At 39.8% G+C, this 22,197-nt stretch overlaps 1 long non-coding RNA gene across 1 annotated transcript in view; it reads left to right on the forward strand.

Moving 5' to 3' along the window:
- The first annotated feature begins 15,838 nt into the window (after nucleotides 1-15,838).
- The window catches only part of LOC106508818 (uncharacterized), a 56,448-nt gene continuing 50,089 nt past the window's right edge, over nucleotides 15,839-22,197 (forward strand). The window contains exon 1 of the long non-coding RNA XR_014824190.1: nucleotides 15,839-15,963. This is a non-coding gene — a long non-coding RNA (uncharacterized LOC106508818). The remainder of the gene's footprint in view (nucleotides 15,964-22,197) is intronic.

Below are 22,197 nucleotides of genomic sequence, written 5' to 3' on the forward strand. Positions count from 1 at the left end.
GATTAAACCTGGCCCCACTCAGTGGGTTAAGGATCTGGCATTGCTGCAATTTGTGGAGTATGTCACAGACGTGGCTCAGATCTGTTGTTGCCATGTCTTGGCATAGGCTGGCAGCTGCGATTCTGATTCAATCCTTAGCCTGGGAACTTCCATATGCAAGTTTGGCCATAAAAAGAAAAAAAAAAGGGGAATATGGGAGTTCCCTGTGGCACAGTGGGTTAAGGACCTGGTATCACTACAGTAGCTTCAGTTACTGCTGTGGCATGGGTTTGATCCCTGCCCTGGGGAACTTCCAGAGGCTGGAGACAAAGCCTAAAAACAACAACAAAAATTTTTAAAAGGAATCTGATATGAACTGGTCTGCTGAAGTGGGTTCTATTCTTCTGACAGAAAAACCACATCTAACTGAGAGGTCAAGGCTGTAGTGAGAGCCTTTGGAGGTTTGAAGTAGATGTTTTTTATCCTGCTGTGACAGAGTGAACTAGACCGTACATCTCTGCTTCTTCAGCACATGATAGAAGCATGGGGGATATGTTATGATAAAAATCCCAATTATGCCTTCCACCATCTGTTAATAGCATGCGCTTGTGGACACGTTGCCAGGAAATATCGAGAACAAAGGAATGAGAGGCTCTCATTCCACAGAAATGAATCTCAGCTCTCACTGACGCTTGCTGGTCTGGTTACAGATGTGTCCATGTCCGCAACACCCAGCCCCACACAGCACAGAGGCCTTGGGGAAGTTAGACCAATCCAGGTTTGCTTAGAAGAGGAACTCAGTGGAGGCAACACTGACATTTTTCTTACAATGTCTCAAAAATCCAATTAAAACGGAAAGAACCAGCAAGCTCCCACTATATATGTATTCACAAGGCTTGCTCACTGATAAAGTCATTAAAAACCCACAATACTCCTCGAGGAAAAGGCATGCACATAGCATGTTTCAAATCAAGTTTTATAAAAAAATAAAAAGTACTCTTTAAAATATGTACTCTGGAACCATCATATCTTATTACATCAGGAGACTTTTTCCCTCAAGAAGATTGAGAAGAACTTTAGTAGACATAAAACCGTCTGTAGAAATAAGTGACAACTTATATAACTAATATAGATAAATAACTAATAGATATATAGTAACAAATAGATAATTAGAATCCATATATAAAGCAATATATGGAACTATTAATTTCTACTTCTAACTAAACTAGTATCAGAGTTAACAACTAATAAAAATTCTACTATATTTCTGAAGTTTGTTTATTTTATAATGTGATCCTAGAGAAGATCTGGATTTTTAAAAGATATGTCTAAAATACTACACAATGGAATTATTGAGTTCCAGGAAACAGATAGCATATGTTAGAAGAAGCCTGAATTACTCATCATAGCATATAATCAAGGATCTTGTCATGCAGACCATAGTCAGAAATTCCCTGGTAGGAGTTAGAAATATATCTGTGAAAGCAATAGCTCTTCATCTAAGTATAAAATAAAACAAAACTGAAATTTTGGCCTTCCCTTGGTGGCTCTCGGTTAATGAACCCGACTAGGATCCATGAGGATGCTGGTTCGATCCCTGGCCTTGCTCAGTGGGTTAAGGATCCAGCATTGCCGTGAGCTGTGGTGGAGGTCCAAGACGTGGCTCAGATACTGAGTTTCTGTGGCTGTGGCATAGGCCAGCAGCTGTAGCTCCGATTTGACCCCTCCCTGGGGAACCTCCATATGCCAAAGGTGCAGCCCTAAAAAGCAAAAGCAAACAAGCAAACAAACAAAAACAAACAAAAAAACCTGAAAACTTATTTTTGTTCCCACACATCCCTTTGATGATATCTTTGGGTTTTTTAATTAGGATAAGGCTTTCTTCTAGCACCATCACTAAATAGCACCTTCCTACACCCACCTTGCCAAAATCCACTTCCTTCCTCTCCAGTGAGCACTCCTTCTGTGGAGTCTTCTGGCATCTACCCTGAAAGCTGGCTGTCCTCCAGAGGAAGGTCACACAGAAGATCTTGATTAGAAGGAAATCCATGCATCATTTTCTAGTGTAACTGACTCACTTTAAAGATGAATAAATTGATGCCCCAAAAGTGAAATGAGCATCACGTGGCTTCTTAGTGTAGCTGCTAGAAATAGGACTTCTGATTCTTCTTCCAGTACTGCTTCTATTGCATTTGATGCCTTTCTTTGTCTATTTGTCTTTCCCGCCTCTCTACCCTTCCCCTCTCCAACTCCTAACAGAAGCCCTGGCCCCAGTCAAATTGTGATGGTTACTCTTCAACCCTATTCTCACGAGACAGAGTGAGGGAGGAAGGAAAAGCCCTGCCTTTCCATTCTTTCTTCCTTTATCCCTTCTCTGCATCCCCTCTGTGCACAAAATTGTAATTCCAAAGCACATCATTTTTAATGGATTTTTTTCTTTTTTCTTTAGGGCCACACACGTGGCATATGGAGGTTTCCAGGCTAGGGGTCCAGTCAGAGCTACAGCTGCCGGCCTACATCGCAGTCACAGCAATGCCAGATCCCAGCCGTGTCTGCAACCTACACCACAGCTCACAGCGACGCCAGATCCTTAACCCACTGATCAACACCATGGATCGAACCCGAATCCTTATGGATCCTTGTTAGATTCATTAATCACTGAGCCACAAAGGGAACTCCAATGGATTTTTTAATTGAGAAATTAATACCTAATTCTTGCAGAATATTTGAAAGATACGATTACAATGAATAAGGCAAAAATCGCCTATAAACCCACAACCCAAAGATAACTCCTCTGCAGATATTGATCTATTTTCTTTCTAGTATTTTTTTCAATGCATAGCTATGTTTTTTATTTTCTCAAGGCTATCCAAGATAAGGTTTTAATTCCAGCTTTTTTTCTCATGTCGCTAAAAATAACTTAAAGCATAATTGTTTAACAATTGCTTATATTTTATTATAAACTCCATATTGAAAGGATTGCTGACTCTTGGTTAATCATAATTGACTCTCTTGGGGGAGTACTTGGTAAACTGACTTTCTTAGAAAAAAGTCCTGATTTGTAATATTTGCAAATTTCCACAGTGTAAATACTCTTCCTATAACTGTTTTCAAGTGACCGAGATTTCACAAAAATTTCTGAAAAAAAAACTTTTTCTCTTTTTAGGGCCTCACCTGCAGCATATGGAAGTTCCCAGTCTAGGGCTGAATCAGAGCTACAGCTGCCGGCCTACACCACAGCCACAGCAACACCGGATTCTTAACCCACTCAGTGAGGCCAGGGAGGGAACCTGCAGCCTCATGGACACTGTGTCAGGTTCTAACCTGCTGAGTCACAACAGGAACTCCAAAATTTCTGAAATTTTAACAATAGTTCTTGCAAGCTGATATGAGCCAGTGGCCTTCCACCACTGCCTGTGTGTCATTTCTCTGCCCTCAAGATGCCAACACTCAAGTAGGGTCCGCAAAGAGGCCCTTGATAAGCAAGGAAATAGCTTTTAAACCCAAGGTTGCCTTAGTCTTCTTGGTGTTTTCGTCCAGCTGTGTTTCCAGCTGACGGTCTTCACCGAGTGACCTGTCTCTACTAACAACTTCAGAAAAAGACTGGCAAAGAGCGTGCAATATCCTTCTGTATTTCTATTCACATTTCTTACCCTGGTCCCTCAAAATCAGTTTCCCTAGGCTTTGCTTCCTGCTTTTCATTGCTTTTCAGTGGTCATGGTTTCCAGCTGTATAACTTCTATCCAGGTGTGGTTATGTATGTTTGGAAATTAAAGACAGTTAATCTGAAATTTAAAAAAAAAAAAATCTAACGTAATTAAACTTGTGGATAGGCAGAATGAGCTTTCAAGGAGACTTTTTTCATCAATTCACTGGCTGCTGACTTGTTCTTTTAAAAAATAAGTCTTAAATCTGTGACATTAAGATCAAAAGCAGGGAGTTCCCATTGTGGCTCAGTGGGAACGAACCCAACTAGTATCAATGAGGACATAGGTTTGATCCCTGGCCTGGCTCAGTGCGTTAAGAATCCTGCATTGCTGTGGCTATGGTGTAGGTTGCAGGTATGGCTAGGACCTTGAATTGCTGTGGCTGTGGCTCTGGCACAGGCTGGCAACTGTGGCTCCATTTCGACCTCTAGACTTGGGAACCTCCATGTGCTGCAAGTGTGGCCCTTAAAAAAATATATATAAATTTGGGTTGGTTACCTAGGTATTCCATTGTCCATAATCTTCAGAATAAATGTGCTGAATTTGAACTTGAAATGTTTCATGTATCATCATATTACTATAAATCTTGCTGGTTTTAGCTAAGTAAAAAATTAAATGAAATCCTCAGATTCTATCTGAATTCATCTCTTATTTCCCCACAGAGCTTAGTGCAGTGCTTAAGTTCGCTAACACTTGCTATATGTTTGCTTGTTAATAAATATTTGTTGGAGCTCCCTGATGGCTCAGTGGGTTAAGGATTTGGCATTATCACTGCTATGGCTCGGGTTCAATCCCTGGCCTGGGAACTTCCACATACCCCAGGTGAGGCTCAAAGATTAAAATAAAATGAATGTTTGTTAAATGAATGAAGACTAAGGTGGGGTATAAAATGAATAGCCATAGAGACAAGATCAGATATTACAGTGTTAATTGTATCATAAATAAAGCTTAGGAAGTGAAAGGACCTGGGTTGAAATCCCAGTTCCCTATTTACCAGCTATGTGAACTTAAATGAGTCATTCAATCTTTCCAAGTCTCTGTTTCCTCATCTTAAATATGTGGATAATACTTATTTTTATAGGGCAAGATTGTGAGGTGTTTCAGTTATCTATTGCTATGTAATCAACAGTAGTTGATTAGTGCTTTTAACTTCGTGCTTTAAAAAAGCTGTTTATTTTGCTTTCAATATTGCTTTCACGATGGAGGGAGTTCAGCTGGTCAATTCGTCTCCATTCCCCGTGGCATCAGTTGAGTTTCAGGCTGGGCTGGAGGTCTGAGATACACCCATAGCTGTATACCTTCATGTGTACCAGTGCCTTGGGACTTTCTGGCTTTTCCCCTCTCACCCTTTAGGGTGGGGGCTTGGCAGACTTTTCCTGTAAAAGGCCAGAGAGTGAATATTTTTGGCTTTGAGGGCCATGTATTCTCTGTCAGAGCTATTCAACTCTGCCATTAGTATAAAAGCTGCCATAGACAATAATGTAAACAAGGGGCCATTTCAGTAAAACTTTATTTATCATTGACTTTTAGACTTCATCTACTTTTCACATACCACAGAATACCCTTCTTCTTTTGATTTTTCCCATCATTAAAAAATGTAAAAATCATTCTTTGCTCAAAGGCTCAAATGCCCTACAAAATAGGCTGTGGGCTAGATTTGGCCCATGGGCTATAGTTTGCTGAATCCCTGCCCCAGGGCCTTTACATCTAGCTTGGGCTTCTCACAGCATGCTAGTCTCACTTCTTATATAAGAGCTGGCTTGAGCCAACAAATGTTCCAGAAATGGGAAATAGATGCAGCTAGGCTCTGCAGGCCTGAGTCCTGAATCCAATACCATGTCACTCTGCCATATTCTCTTGGTCAAAGCAGTCACAAGGCCCACAGAGATCCAAGGGAGTGGAGAAATTAACTTCTTTTGATGGAGAAATACAAGGTCACAATGTGGAGGAGCAAGTGAAGGGAAGGGAGCTGTTATTGTGACTACAAATACAATCTACCGCATGAGGATCAGAAATAATGTTTATAAAATACCTTAGTCATGATATGCACTCAACGATTAATGACTCATGTTACTATTAATAGTATCATTGTTAACTTTGAGAAGAGAGCAATTAGCCTTGAGATTCATATGGAGTTTCTTAGAGGAGAAAGTTAGTGAAAATTGTCCAAAATTAGGTTTTAGGAACTTCTCACTCATATTTTCCTCATGGCAATTATGAGGTTTATAAGAGTGCCTGTAGCTCAGAGTGGTTTTGAGACATTAATGGAATAAAATATGAAAAGTGCTTAGGTAGAGGAGGCCTGGTATGGAAGCAATAACTTATGCTAATATAATAATTATTATTTTATGGTTTGCCAATAATTTATTGTTTTCAGTTATCTAGGCTTTTCTATGACTTCTAAAACCTAGGTTCAAAATGCAGCAAGGTGCCATATCACCTTGCTAATAACTTCAGGAATTATTAACTAATTACATTTGAGAAAAAAAATGTTTAAAAGCTGATTTGAGTTCTTTAAAATTATTCATATAAAAATATGAGTTATATACATCCAGCCAAGTACATTGCAATCAGATTTCAAGATAAATTTTCCATTTGCTCTACATTTTTTAACAACAAATGAACATGTTTTAGATGCATTTTACAGAAATAAACTGCTCAGCAAATTTGAAATATGGATATTGATCACTATAGTAGCAATGCCAAGGAAAAAGAAACAACAACAAAAAGAAACTCATTCAGAATGGTGAACAGGGTGTGCACTGAAGCCTTTTTTAGGTTTGTTAATTGGTATTGTTTTCTGTCAGTAAGTTTCTAAAATAAGGCAGTAACTGGATAAAGGGATCAGGACATGAAATGAAAGGTCTAAACAACTGCAAATAAACTAGATTCCCAAGTAATAAATCTTGAATCTTGCCGTTTGATCACTCTTATCAGGCAGAAGCCTGAGAAAATAGAAGAGCTCTCCATCCTGCCCAGAAGGTCAAGGACACACTTGGCATCATCAGCTCCACATTCCTAAGGGGGGACCCTCTGCTGAGAATGCAAAAAATGGCTTCTTGATCTGGATAAAACCCTGGCTTGCCAGGGCTGCATTTCCACTGGGCTATGGCAACACGGCATGCAGCAGTTGATGACTTACAGATTTTGATGCTATTCAGCCATTCCACAGAATATTTTTTGACATAAGAAAACAGCCCCAATGTATTGTGAAGTGAGAAAAACAAGTGCAAAGTTATGGGTGTAATGCGTACAATTTTTATCAAGCAACACACCATGAATATTACACGAAAAAACACATCGCAAAGCCTCACCAAAGATGACAGAAGCTGTCTATGTGTGGCAGGATTTAGGGTGACTTATATACCTGCTTCCTTTGGTTTTTCTTTGTTTTCCAATTTTCTGCTGTATATGTTACTTCTAAGATAGAAAGCAGGTATTTTAAAATACAACTACAATAGAAAGAAGCTAACCAACAATAAAGTGTAAATAAGACAATCGATTTGACAGTGCTTGCTAAACAATTCGGTGCTCTGTCTCAATACAAAATATCTCAATTCAGTCACAACACACTATGTTGAAGATTTAATTTAAATTTTTACATGAGGCTCAACTAGGAGATATTATAAATACTGTGTTGCTATTAGGTGCTGCTACACTTAATTTAAAAATCAAAAGTTTACAGCAGAAAAAGTAAAAAAATAAAAATAAAAACTTATCAAGAAAAATGCATGTGAGACTGCTGTTTCCAACGTAGAAACTTACAGCAACCTTGAACCTGAGGCTTACATCACTTAAGGATCTTCAAAAAAAATACCATCGTCTTGGAGATCATGACATCATTATGTCTGAATCATAGGTTTATTCAAAGAGACTGGGGTAGAGTGAAGTCAGGAAATTTAAGGGACCATAAAAAAACCATTGTAGGGATTGACTTTCTTAGCTTCCCTTAGAAGGAAGTTACCCAGTGTTGGCATCACAAAATCCTCCTTCCTCAAAGCAGTTGCTCTTCCTTTATTTATCTCCGGTACCTAGTGCAGGGTGCATGGTCTTGGCCACTAAATATGTGCGCAAGGAAGAAGGCCAAAGTCTTGTTACAGGTAGTGAATGTGCTAAAAGTAATCTGTACTGTAGAAATGCCACTTTGTTTTTTTTTTTTTAGGGCTGCATCTGCAGCATATGGAAGTTCCCAGGCTAGGAGTGTAATTGGAACTGTCGCCGGGGCTTACATCACAGCCACATCAGTGTCAGATCTGAGCCGTGTCTGTGACCTATACCACAACTCAGGGCAACTCGGGATCCTTAACCCACTGAAAGGGGTCAGGGATCGAACCTGCATCCTCATGGATACTAGTCAAGTTTGTAACCCAATGAGTCACATTGGGAACTCCAGGAATACCACTTTCAGTTAGAGTTGTGCCAACATGTTTCATTACTATTCAACTGATATGATTATCCCTGTTGATAAGAACTAATCTTCATTTCCTTACACTTGTTCCGTGCTTGCTTAGTCACTGACCAGTCATCAGTCCCAGGCCACATAAGTGAAAAGGAGAAATGAACTGCTGGTTCCTGCTGTAAGAACTCTAACAAAACCTGTGCTGTGTTTTCATTTCTTCCCCATAAACTTCCAGAAATTCCTCCTTCATGCAACCATTGAAAAGAGAATGTCTTGGAGTTCTAGTGGCTCAGTGGGTTAAGACCTGACATAATATCCCTGAGGATGCGAGTTGGATCCCTGGCCTTACTCAGTGGATTAAGGATCCAGCGTTGCTGCAAGCTCTGTTGTAGGTCGAAGATGTGGCTCTGATCTGGCATTTCTGTAACAGTAGGCCAGCAGCTGCAGTTCTGATTCAGCCCCTAGCCCCTTGGCTGGGAATTTCCATATGCTGCGGGTGTGGCACTAAAAAGGAAAAAAACAAAAAGACCATCTTTTGTTTTAGTCATATATTCCTTGACTTGATGAAGAAAAGAATGGTTTGGGATTGGATATGTTTGTCAATTTGGAAATATAAATTATGCAAAAGCATGATTGTGATCTCTCCACTATTTGGCTCTGCCATGCTGCCTCGCCTGTTTGGTTACTGAGCCAGGACTAGGCTGAATGCCTGGCTTGATAGCTGAAGGCCCTTGATAAGTGATACCCTTTTGTCCTTCTCAAGTTTGTCCATGTCAAACTGTTTGGGAGCATTCTGTAAATTGGGAACTTGGCCTGTGAGTGCCAATTCCCCATGGATGCTCAGGAATGAGGGACTGACCCTGCTGTTCTGATATTAAAAGCAAATCCAGAAGGAAAGACCCCTTCATGTGCATGTGTCCGTTTAGCTCATTTTGGATGGGGAAGGTCCCTTCCAACTTCACTGAAATTTGGGATTCATTCCTTTGTGCATTGATCCAAGAACTGTTTAAGTGCTGACAATAGACAGACCTCTGTGCTAGGTTCTCTGGGCATATACAATTGCAAATGTATACCCCAATAAATTTATATTACATGCCAATTTGCAATTTTGTTAGTATAGGCAAATTCTCTTGCAAATAAATAACACAAAAAGGAACATTTTTATCCCAAGTCAGTGGCCTATTTATTTCAAGAAATACTGGAAATTGCATAATATCCACAGGAATTGTGTGTGTGTGTGTGTATTTGCAGGGTACCATACAGAAACTGAGAATTTTAATCCCTATGTACAAATTAAAGTTCCTGCTGTTCTTCCTTAGGACACTAGGTGTCTGGGAACCTGGGGCCAGGTTTTGTAAAAGAAAGTTTGACCCTTTTGTATGATGTGGCTTCTCTACAGTAAAATAGTAATTCATCAAAGTAATGTGAGAAGTAATTTAACACAGCTACTAGGGAACTCAAAGACACAGACCTTGTGTTTTTCACTCAGACTCAGATTTCCTTAACCAGTAGCCTATTTCTGTTCCTTTTTTGCTTCACAGTTACCTCTCTCTGTGATGTCCTTACCCTTCTGCTCAGACGGCTGCACCGTTCGTTCCCTGATGTTTGGGCAACACTGTCTAATTTCCTTCACAAATCATTAGAGGCTATTAAATGTCTATTCCAGAAACTCCTCCGATGCTCATGTCATCAGGCGGGGAGAAGTACATTTGCAGAGGACATCCGGGAAGAGGAGCTCTGAGAGCCAACTTTCCAGGCCTACAAGCCAAAGGAGAGAGCAAGTCCTCTTAGAACCCAAATAACTGTGGTTAGCAATCTTAGACTGATTTTTCTTATCATCTGGTTTTGGTTTTTTCTAGCCTGTTAATTGCTCTAGACTTCGGCATCACAGCAGATTAGAAAATGAATGGGTGAGTGTGCTAACTTCTCTGAAAGCTCGGGGAGTTGCAGTCTGCTCCCTCACCTCCTAACCACCTGTCAGTCCTCTGTGATAGAGTCATCATAGGCAAAAGTCTAAAGCTGGTAATATTTTGACCTCGGCACATCCTTTAAAAGTTGTCTCTTCTCTTACCATTGGATAAAGTCATTCAATATGAAGTGTGAGGGACTTCTGTGTTTTCCCCCAGGTATCTTCTTTCATAGATTTTGCTTTTTGAAGCAGTTTTACATTCACAGCAATATTGAGTGGAAGGGACAGAGATTTCCCATATACCCTTGTCCAGGTATCAACATCTCCCATTGACCTGTATGTTTGTTTTAATTGACCAACATACATTATTATCACCTAAAGTCCATAGTTTACATTAGTGGTATTGTATGATCTAAGGGTTTTGAGAAATGTGAGACAACCTGTATCTTAATCCACCACTGTAGTATCATACGGAATGGTTTCACTGCCCTGCAAGTCCTCTGTGCTCTGCTTACTCATCTCTCTCTCCTCTCTAGCCCTGGAAACCACTGGTCCTTCTACTGTCTCCAAAATTTTGCCTTGGAAAGAATGTCATGTAGGAGTTCCTGTTGTGGCTCACTGGGTTAAGAACCTGACACAGTGTCCATGAGGATGCAGGTTCAATGCCTGGCCTCACTGAGTTAGGGATCCAGCTTTGCTGAAAGCTGTGATGTAAGTTGCAGACTCGGCTCAGATTTGGCATTGCTGTGGCTGTAGTTTAGGCCAGTAGCTACAGTTCCAAATCAACCCCTAGGCTAGGAACTTCCATAGGCTGCAAGTGTGGCCCTATAAAAAAAAAAAAAAAAAAGTCACGTAATTGAAATCATGCAATATATGACCATTTCAGACCGACTTCTTTGACTTAGTAACATGCATTTAAGGTTTCTCCATGTCTGTTCGTGACTTGATAACTCATTTATTTTTAGTGCTGAATAATACTCCACTGTGGAAATGTCCTGATTTATTTATCCACTCACCTACTGAAAGATGATCTTGATTGCTCCCAAGTTTTGGCAATTGTGAATAAAGCTTCATAAACATCTATGTGCAAGTTTTTGTGTAGACATGTCTTCAACTCACTTAGGTAAATACAAGGAGTGTGATTGCTGGAGCATATGGTAAGAATAATGTTTACCTGAGAAACTGCCAAACTGTCTTCCAAAGTGTCTGAACCATTTTGCAATCCCACCAGCAATGAATGGGAGTTCCTGTTGCTCTACATCCTCACCAATGTTTCACAATTCTAATAGGTAGGTGGTGGTATCACATCGTTGTTTTAATCTACATTTCCCTAATGTCAAATGATGTTGTACACCTTCTCATATGTGTATTTGTCATCTGTACATCTTCTTTGGTGAGGTATGTGTTCAGATCATTTGCCCATTTTTCAATCAGGTTTTTTGCTTTCTCATTGTTGAGGATTTTGTGGGGTATATTTTGGAAAGTCTTTCTCAGATATGTTTTTGCAAATATTTCCTCCCAGTCTGTTTTTCATTTTCTTCCTCCTTTTCTTTTCTTTTCTTTTTTTTTTTTAGGGCTGCACCCAGAGGTATGGATGTTCCCAGGCTAGGAGTCAAATCGGAGCTGCAGCTACCAGCCTAAACCACAGCCACAGCAACACCAGATCCAAGCCACGTCAGCAACTTACACTGCAGCTCATGGCAGCGCCAGATCCTTAACCCACTGAGCAGGGCCAGGGATCAAATCCATGTCCTCATGGATACTAACTGTGTTCGTTACAGCTGAGCCACAATGGGAACTCCTGTCTTTTCATTTTCTTGACCCTTGGGTACCTTCAAGTGGGAACTAGAGGAAAGATAGTGCTTAATCCAAAGCAAAATTTCTCAACCTCAGTACTATTGATCTTTGAGGCCGGATAATTCTTTGTCATGGGAACCTATTAAGGCATTGTAGACTGTTTAGCAGCAACCTGGCCTCTACTCACTAGATGCCAGAAGCAGCACTCCTACTAGCTGTGACAGTGAAAAATATCATGACATTAGCAAATGTCCCTTGGGGTGGGGAGTAAGGATAATCCCGGACTGAGAACCTCTATCCAAAGGAATGAATCAGTATTGATGACACTTAAGTCATCAGTGAGGAAAGGGATGTACAGAATATTTTGACTCAAAGGCTTTCCTGGTGCCCCAGGACACATTGCTAGTGGGTTCCCACAGATCCTACCCTATTAAGAACAGATCATGTATCTTGATTTATTTAGGATATGTTTACACCCATGATCCCAGTGAAACTATCAATTGTGCCTCTTTCAGTTTCAGAGATATACAAGTTCTGATGATAAATTGTAAGCAAAGCCCATCCAGGATTTACCATCGTGGCTCAGAGGTAACGAACCCAACTAATATCTTTGAGGACATGGTTTCTATCCATAGGTTAAGAATCACTCAGTAGGTTAAGAATCAGGTATTGCCATGAACTATGGTGTATGTCGAAGATGTGGCTCGGATCCCATGTTGGTGTGGCTGTGGTGTAGGCCAGAAGCTACAGCTCTGATTTGACCCCTAGCCTGGGGACTTCCATATGCTGTGGGTGTGGCCTAAAAAAAGACTAAATAAATAAATAAAAATAAGCCCATTTGGAATCTCCAAGAACTATAATCCCAGTTTGGGCCTTCCTTGGCTGTCCTCTGGTCTGGGGTGTCTGGAGTAACTACTATCTACTGGGGTACAGCTGGGCACTCTGTGGAAGTGGAGAATTGGGAACTTTCCCAGAAATCCTCAGATGTATATTTTAAAAAGCACTGGAGTATAGGAAAAAAAAAAAAAATAGAAGGGTCAGTCAAATATTTTGTGTGTGTATCTGATTTCAAGAGTACTCATTATTGCCTAAATGTTGATTTTCTTCCCTGTACACTAGCAACAAATTCACCACGGTGTAATGCTACAGTGTGAACGGACAATTACTGTGTAATTCTAACAGCTGCTGAAATCTGTAATGTTAGACTATACTTTCTTTCATCCAGTTTATATCAAGAGGATATAACATAGGTCATAGTCAGGGCAGAAATAAAGCAAGTGGCTCAAAAAAAAGACACTGTTTATTAACTTCAGGCATTTTTTTCCTTTTCTTTCTTTTTTCTTTTTCTTTCTTTTTTTTTTCTTTTTTTTTTTTTCTTTTAGGGCCGCTTCCTTAGCATATGGAGGTTCCCAGGCTAAGGGTCGAATTGGAGCTGTAGCCGCTGGCCTATGCCACAACCACAGCAATGACAGATCACACCAACACCAGACCTTTAACCCACTGAGCGAGGAGAGGGATGGAACCTACATCCTCGTGGATCCTAGTCAGATTTGTTTTCGCTTCACCATGACAGGAACTCCTAATTTCAGGTATATTATTAGCAGTAACTGCCCTCCTTTCATTTTCATTTTGGAGTTTGTACAGATAATCAGATAATAGCACTCAAAAATGCTCTTAAACTTTAGGTTTTTTTTAAATGAGATTTCATATTTAGCTATTATTATTATTAAACTCAGGCTTGCTTTGGAAACTGAATATAAACTGTAACATCCTAGCAGCCAAAGCAAAAAATAAAATAAGAATTAAAAATCATTCATCTGTATTTACCTCATTAAAGAAGCCTGCCAGTTCATCAAGAGACATAAATTTGTTTTTCTAGCTTGAATGATCTCACATGAATTTAACAAAGGAGTCTTTTTCATAAGGGACATTGAAAGGCAAAATGAGTGGTATCTTCAAAAGCAGTTTTACAATAATTGCAAAAACATCTTCCTGTGATAAAGCAGTTTCTTATATTGTTCCCAATAAGTGCCAAGAGCAGTGTGCAAAAGACTGAAGGTGACAGCTAATTGGACTTAGTGATGACAGTCAGGCACTGCATTTAGTGCCTTGCCTGTTTTAACTCAGCTAATATTTACAACAACTTAAGAGGGTAAAGACAGGATTCAAATGCAGGGTGTCTGCCCAGAGCCCACAGTTGCTGCAAGGAACAGTCAAATGTGTGGCTTCCTGGTGATGTGACCCGCCACAGAGTCAGAGCTTACGGATGATAGAAAAATGAATGGTTAGTACACACCACAGACTCTTCCTAGCTTCTAAAATTTCAATGTTCAAATACTTTGTGAGAGAAAGCATTAGCTGAAAATTTGGAGTTAAACTTTCTTGGCAGTCACCTAAGCTGTGAGTGTGTGTGCATGTGTGTATTTAATTGGATTTCCAATTTAGAATGAGAAAACATTGATTCCCACTTTGGAAACTGAAGACATCTAGAAGCTCTGGAAAAAGCTCATGAAAAGACACATGGCTTCCAGGAGGAGACTTCTAGGTGCTCAAGAAGGCTATTTGAAAATCACACTACTCATGTGACTCTTACAAAAGGAAAGCTTTCTTAAAACTGAGTGTAAATGAGGTATGAAAAAGATTGTATTTCCTTCAAAAAGCAAGTGTTTAGAAATCAATAGGGCAAATCAACTATTTAAAAAAAAGTAAAAAAAAGAGAAATCATAAGCCATAAAATTAAAGTATCTATATATACCTAATTCTGTTTTCCAAACACCTAGTCCCACCACCTCTAAATCCCATACATTGTGTAACTCCAGGAAGGGTTTCTGATTAAGTCATTCCTTCAAGGACTAACAAAGCTAGTGTGACTACCTGTTTAAAAAAAAAAAAATCAATAGAATGATCAGCATAGGAAGAAATCAGTACTACTCCAGATAACTAGGTCCTGTCCCACTCCTTAAGAGAAAGCCCATCTTAGTTCTCTTTTAGCTGTGGCAGAGGGAGGCCTTGCCAGGCAAAGCGAAATTTCAGGACACAAAGCTGATCAAAGTAGTAAAAGGAGGAGTTTCCTTGTGGTGCAGTGGGTTAAGGATCTGGCATTGTCACTGCAGTAGTTCAGACTGGGTCAGTGCCATGGTAAGGATTCCACACACAGCCTGGGGCATTTCCACATGCTACATGTGCGGGGGGGGGGGGGGGGGGGGGAGAGAGACAAAAAACAAACAAACAAAACCCACCAAAAACAAAGTAGTAAAAGGAAATCATGAGCAATTTTTTAAAAACAAATTTTTAAAAAATTAAAACTGTGGTTTTGTTGAAAACCTGGTATGAACAGAGTGAAGCTATGTAAATCCTGGGGCAGGGACCAGCCTTTTCTTTGCGAATGTTTTGGTTGTCATGGATGCTGGGCCTAAGAGAGGAAAGCCAAGGTGGCAAAGGCAGCTCCCCTCCCTTCCACCTTAACTATCCCCAGGTCCCTTCCTCTGCCACAGCACTAGGAAAAAAACTTGTTCGCATTTTGCGGAACTATTTTCTGTTTATCCCCCAAATTAGCTGTGAATTTCTTCCTGCCAACTTTAAGTCTTCTGAGCTTCTCCATTCTGCCTGTCTTCTTGGATTAGATTCTCTCCAAGGCCAGGATTTCACATCCATTTCCGAGGCAATTTCTACAGGAAAGCCAAGTTTGGCATGTCAGCTTTTAATATATGCTGTGGTAGATGGGGGGCAGAGAGGGGAGAGAGAGAGAGGGAGAGAGAGAGAACATAATTCGATTAGCCTTGGAAATCCAACTGGAACTTCTGTTAGCTACATTTTTTTAAACTTATTCATTATCCAGACATACGACAGACTCCAACAAAGTGCTAATACTTCATACAATCAACTTTGGCAAACTACCAAAACACAAAAACTCTCCCGGGCAGCCAGGACTTCCAGATGCTCCCCCTCAGGGACTTGGATGAGTTTTCAGGAGCTTGGTCATTGAAGAACAAGAGGTTAAGTATGGGGTGTGAGCCCTGAAGTTGTCTGTCACTTCCTTAGAGCCTCAGAATCAAGCCCGAGGCTGACAGAAGAACAGCAGTAGTAAGAGCCAGGCCAGGGTTTGGCAAAGACGCAAAAGACTCTCGAGGAGACCTTTAATTCCTCAACAATGAATGGTCACGGATTTACAGGTAGGCTTTGTGAGGGGAAGAAATGGAGCACTAAATCCAGCTTGGCCCAGGTGAGCCTAGACCGGGGCACCTGGGTTGGGCCTCACCTGTCTTTGGGGGCTAATCCCTAGGGCAAGGCCAGGGAGGATCTGGCCAGGAGGTCGTGGAAGCCTCCTGTGGACTCTGCATTCAGGCCAGCATACTCACCAAGGTAGATGACGAACGTGAGGTCTTGGTGACATTTGCTCAGGTGAAAAGTACAAGGCGTGGTGTTATCAACTCTTTGTTTGGCTGGGGAGTCATAATTCTCTCGAGGTAACAGGATCTTGAGAGTCAGGATAGCTTAGTTGGAAAAGGCCAGGGGATCCAGCTGCCCCTTGTTGGGGACTGTATTTAAGGGTCATCTTAGCTGCTATGTAAATAGAGTATCAGGGAACTGTTCATTAGTACTCACTGTGTTATTAGTTAAGTATCAAAAACGGGATCGTTCTGGATAAAAGTTAAAGCCTCGTGCCTAACCAAGAGTAGTTCCTGACAGCAGTTTTTTTTCATGCTCATTACTTGCAGAACTTATTTTTTTCAGTTTACGCAGAGTAAATTAAATCCCCCTTCCCCTGTTTTGTTTTGTTTTGTTTTTGGTGTATAATTCTATAACTTTTAACAAATGTATAAAGTCATGCAACTATTACTACAGTCAGGATACAGAACAGTTTCCTCACTCCCAATCTGTCCCTGATTCTTCCCCTTTGGAAGAATCCACCCACCCTCAGGCTTTAGCAACTTCATACTATAGTTTTGGCTTTTCCAGAATGTCATGTAAATTGAATTACATATCATATAATGTTTTGGTTTTGGCATCTTTTATTTAGCATAATGCATTTGAAAATCACTGATATTGTAGTTTCCAGTTGTTGGCAATTATAAATAATATTTCTGTAAACACTTGGATGTATCTTTTTGCGTGAACTTGAGTTTCATTTCTCTAGGGAGAAAATATCTAGCACTGGGACTCTGTCATATGATTTGTGTATGTTTACTTCATAAGAAGTTGCCAAACTGTTTTCTGGAATAGCTGTATTGTTTTACATTCTTACCAGCAATGTCTGAAAGTTCCAGTTTGTTCACATCCTTGTCGGCACTTGAAAGTATCAGTTTTGTTTTTATTCTTAGCCATTCTAATAAGTGTGTAGCATTACCTTTTGGTTCTAATTAACATTTCCCTAATGACTTTTGAGCATATCACTACCTATAGATCTTTTTTGGTGAAATGTCTATTCAAATCTTCAAGTCTTTTGCCTAGTTTATTGTTTGTTTTCTTATTCTTTTTTTTTTTTTTTTTTTTCCTGCATCCAAAGCATATGGACATTCCCTGGCCAGGGGTCCCAAGAGACTGCAGTGACAATGCCAGATCCTTAACCCACTGCATCACAAGGGAATTCCTGTTCTCTTATTCTTAAATTTTAAGAGTTCTTTATATATTCTGGATACAAGTTCTTTGATAGATATGTGATTTCTAAAGATATTTTTCCCCAGTCTATAACTTGTCTTTTTATTCTCTTCAATGAGTCTTTTACAGAGCAAACTTTACATTTTCTTGAAGATTAATATATCCTTTTTTTTCTTTTGTGGATCATGTTTTTGGTGTTTTATCTAGGAACTGTTTGCCTCACCCATGAAGATCTTCTCTTATGGTTCCTTCTAAAAGTTGCATAGTTTAACTTTTCACAATTTTTTAGAACTTTTTGGAAGGGGTTACTTGTTAATTGAAACCAGCATGTCCACGTACATTTGTTCCCTGGTACATAAGCTTAAAGCTACAGGATATCTTTATCACAGGTATACCCAGTATTCATGCTCTTTAATCAATCAGCAAATCTTTACTAACAATGGCATTACACTTTCATTAGTGCCTTCTGAGCAATTTAGAATGATCCTAGTTGGACATCCTGTGCTCCTGGTTCGCATCTCTGGATTTCATTGTCCTCACAGTTATTCCCATGGAACCAAAGCTATTTTCATTAGCAGCCCACTGACAGATAGCAAGGACTTTGGAGTCCAAAGGGGAAAATAACAGTTTTATATCTCTCCCAGTAAAATTCCATTTATTTTTCTCCTTGACAAAAGCAGACTCTTATTTACACAAGCAAACTGAAGAACAAAATGGAGGTAATTGGCTAGATAATTCAAACTTCCAAAGTTCTACCGATTTTCTCCATCTTGACTGCATGCATATTAGCATTTTACATAGAGACGAAAGCAGCGTGGAGGTCACTTCATCCTAGTCCTTCATCCGACCACTTAATTGAGCCAATAAATATTATTGCTGAGAGCCTCCTATGAGCCAGAGGTTGAGAACATGCCAGATGAGAAAATCAAAACCCAGCCAAGTGAAAGGAGCTGCCCACAGCCTAGGGCTTATCCCAAGGGCACTAAATCACAGTTCTCACATCCCTGTCCACAGCAACCTCCTCACCTTTCTCCCCCTCCTTCACAGATTGTAACACTCTGATACTCTCTCCCGGAATTCGTCCCAGCCCTATGGGTGAATGATAGGACGTGTGTGTCTTTTGCTTTCCGGGAGTGGACTGTAGCTCAGGAACGTGGATTTGGGGAAAAAGATATTGTTTGGGAAATGAGTTTAAGAGAGGTTTTGAAAAGGATGGCTGTGGTTTGGGGGATGAGGTAACTAGAAAGAAAGGGCCAGGGGCTGTGATTTGGAAAGAGAGTTTAAGAAGGGAGGCTATGATTTAGGAACATTTTGAGAGGGTTGAGAAGGGAAGGGGTGGGGAAGGGATAAGTTTGGGGGAAGGAGGTTAAAAGAAAAGATAGGAGAAAGAAGAGCAGTTTTCAGAAGTAATCTGTAGATTCAAGCCAAGATTTACTTATCTTAGACTCAAGTTCATAATTAGATACATTTCAAACTTGTACCTAAAAGAACAAAGTATAGTTTTGAGTATTATGCAGTGAGGTTTTTTTTTTTTAAAATAACTTTGAATGTTTCCTTGTTTAAAATAAGTGTTTAGGTATAACATCCTCGTGCATTAATGATGGTTTAAGAATGCCATAGGATTTGAGGTGTTTCTCCTCTGTAGTGGCAAGTGGAAACGCAGCCTTTTTAAAAACAGCCATGCAGCAATCCCATTCTTGGGCATATATCTGGACAAAAGTTTCCTTGATAAAGATACATGTCGTTCATTGCAGCACTGTTCACAATAGCCAAGACACGGAAACAATCCAAATGTCCATTGACAGATGAATGGATTAAGATGCAGTATATATACCAATGGAATACTACTCAGCCACAAAAAGGAACAAAATAATGCCATTTGCAGCAACATGGATGGAACTAGAGACTCTCATACTAAATGAAGTCAGAAACAGAAAGACAGATGCCGTATGATATCACATATCTGGAATCTAATATGTGGCACAAATGAACTTTTCCATAGAAAAGAAACTCATGGACTTGGAGAACAGACTTGTGGTTGCCAAGGGGGAGGGGGAGGGAGTGGGATGGACTGGGAATCTGGGGTCAATAGATGCAAACTATTGCATTTGGAATGGATCAGCGATGAGATCCTAACTATATCTAGTCACTTGTGATGGAGCATGATGGATGATAATGTAGAAAAAGAATGTATATATATATATATATGTATGTGTGTGTGTGTGTGTGTGTGTGTGTGTGACTGGGTCACTTTGCTGTACAGTAGAAAATTTTTTTTTTTATTTTCCCACTGTACAGCAAGGGGGTCAGGTTATCCTTACTTGTATACATTACAATTATATTTTTTCCCCCACCCTTTCTTCTGTTGCAACATGAGTATCTAGACAAAGTTCTCAATGCTATTCAGCAGGATCTCCTTGTAAATCTATTCTAAGTTGTGTCTGATAAACCCAAGCTCCCGATCCCTCCCACTCCCTCCCCCTCCCATCAGGCAGCCACAAGTCTCTTCTCCAAGTCCATGATTTTCTTTTCTGAGATGTTCATTTGTGCTGGATATTAGATTCCAATTATAAGTGATATCATATGGTATTTGTCTTTGTCTTTCTGGCTCATTTCACTCAGGATGAGATTCTCTAGTTCCATCCATGTTGCTGCAAATGGCATTATGTCATTCTTTTTTATGGCTGAGTAGTATTCCATTGTGTATATATACCACCTCTTCCGAATCCAATCATCTGTCGATGGACATTTGGGTTGTTTCCATGTCCTGGCTATTGTGAATAGTGCTGCAATGAACATGCGGGTGCACGTGTCTCTTTTAAGTAGAGTTTTGTCCGGATAGATGTCCAAGAGTGGGATTGCAGGGTCATATGGAAGGTCTATGTATAGATTTCTAAGGTATCTCCAAACTGTTCTCCATAGTGGCTGTACCAGTTGACATTCCCACCAACAGTGCAGGAGGGTTCCCTTTTCTCCACAGCCCCTCCAGCACTTGTTATTTGTGGATTTATTAATGATGGCCATTCTGACTGGTGTGAGGTGGTATCTCATGGTAGTTTTGATTTGCATTTCTCTTATAATCAGCGATGTTGAGCATTTTTTCATGTGTTTGTTGGCCATCTGTATATCTTCTTTGGAGAAATGTCTATTCAGGTCTTTTGCCCATTTTTCCATTGATTGATTGGTTTTTTTGCTCTTGAGTTGTATAAGTTGTTTATATATTCTAGAGATTAAGCCCTTGTCGGTTGCATCATTTGAAACTGTTTTTTCCCATTCTGTAAGTTGTCTTTTTGTTTTCTTTTGCGTTTCCTTTGCTGTGCAAAAGCTTTTCAGTTTGATGAGGTCCCATGGGTTTATTTTTGCTCTAATTTCTATTGCTTTGGGAGACTGACCTGTGAAAATATTCATGATGTTGATGTCAGAGAGTGTTTTGCCTATATTTTCTTCTAGGAGTTTGATGGTGTTCTGTCGTATATTTAAGTCTTTCAGCCATTTTGAGTTTATTTTTGTGCATGGTGTGAGGGTGTGTTCTAGTTTCATTGCTTTGCATGCAGCTGTCCAGGTTTCCCAGCAATGCTTGCTGAATAGACTTTCTTTTTCCCATTTGATGTTCTTGCCTCCCTTGTCAAAGATTAATTGACCATAGGTGTCAGGGTTTATTTCCAGATTCTCTATTCTGTTCCATTGGTCTGTCTGTCTGTTTTGGTACCAGTACCACACTGTTTTGATGACTATGGCTTTGTAGTATTTCTTGAAGTCTGGGAGAGTTATGCCTCCTGCTTGGTTTTTGTTTCTCAGGATTGCTTTGGCGATGCTGGGTCTTTTGTTGTTCCATATAAATGTTTGGATTGTTTGTTCTAGTTCTGTGAAAAATATCATGGGTAATTTGATAGGGATTGCATTGAATCTGTAGATTGCTTTGGGTAGTATGGCCATTTTTACAATATTGATTTTCCCAATCCAGGAACATGGAATATCTTTCCATTTCTTTACATCTTCTTTGATTTCTTTGATTAAAGTTTTATAGTTCTTGGCATATAGGTCCTTTACCTCTTTGGTCAGGTGTATTCCGAGGTATTTGATTTTGTGAGGTGCAATTTTAAAAGGTATCGTATTTTTGTATTCCTTTTCTAATATTTCATTGCTGGTATACAGAAATGCAACTGACTTCTGAATGTTAATCTTATATCCTGCTACTTTGCTGAATTTATTAATCAGTTCAAGTAGTTTTGGGGTTGAGTCCTTAGGGTTTTCTATGTATAGTATCATGTCATCTGCATACAGTGACAGTTTTGTCTCTTCTCTTCCTATATGGATGCCTTTTATTTCTTTTGTTTGTCTAATTGCTGTGGCTAGGACTTCCAAAACTATGTTGAAGAGCAGTGGTGAGAGTGGGCATCCCTGTCTTGTTCCAGATTTGAGTGAGAAGGCTTTCAGTTTTTCCCCATTGAGGATTATATTTGCTGTGGGTTTATCATAAATGGCTTTGATTATATTCAGGAATGTTCCCTCTATACCCACTTTGGCGTGGGTCTTGATCATGAATGGATGTTGAACTTTGTCAAATGCTTTTTCTGCGTCTATTGAGATGATCATGTGATTTTTGACTTTTTTTTTGTCAATGTGGTGTATGATGCTGATTGATTTGCGTATGTTGAACCATCCTTGTGAATCTGGGATGAACCCAACCTGGTCATGGTGTATAATTTTTTTGGTATGTTGTTGGATTCGGGTGGCTAAGATTTTGTTGAGAATTTTTGCATCTATATCCATCAATGATATTGGCCGATAGTTTTCTTTTTTGGTGG

Source organism: Sus scrofa, chromosome 13 (assembly GCF_054392235.1).
Source record: "Sus scrofa isolate SSC_HxYL_T2T_F1_AM1 chromosome 13, Sscrofa_HxYL_maternal_Yorkshire_Landrace_v2.0, whole genome shotgun sequence".
Taxonomy (NCBI): Eukaryota; Metazoa; Chordata; class Mammalia; order Artiodactyla; family Suidae; genus Sus; species Sus scrofa.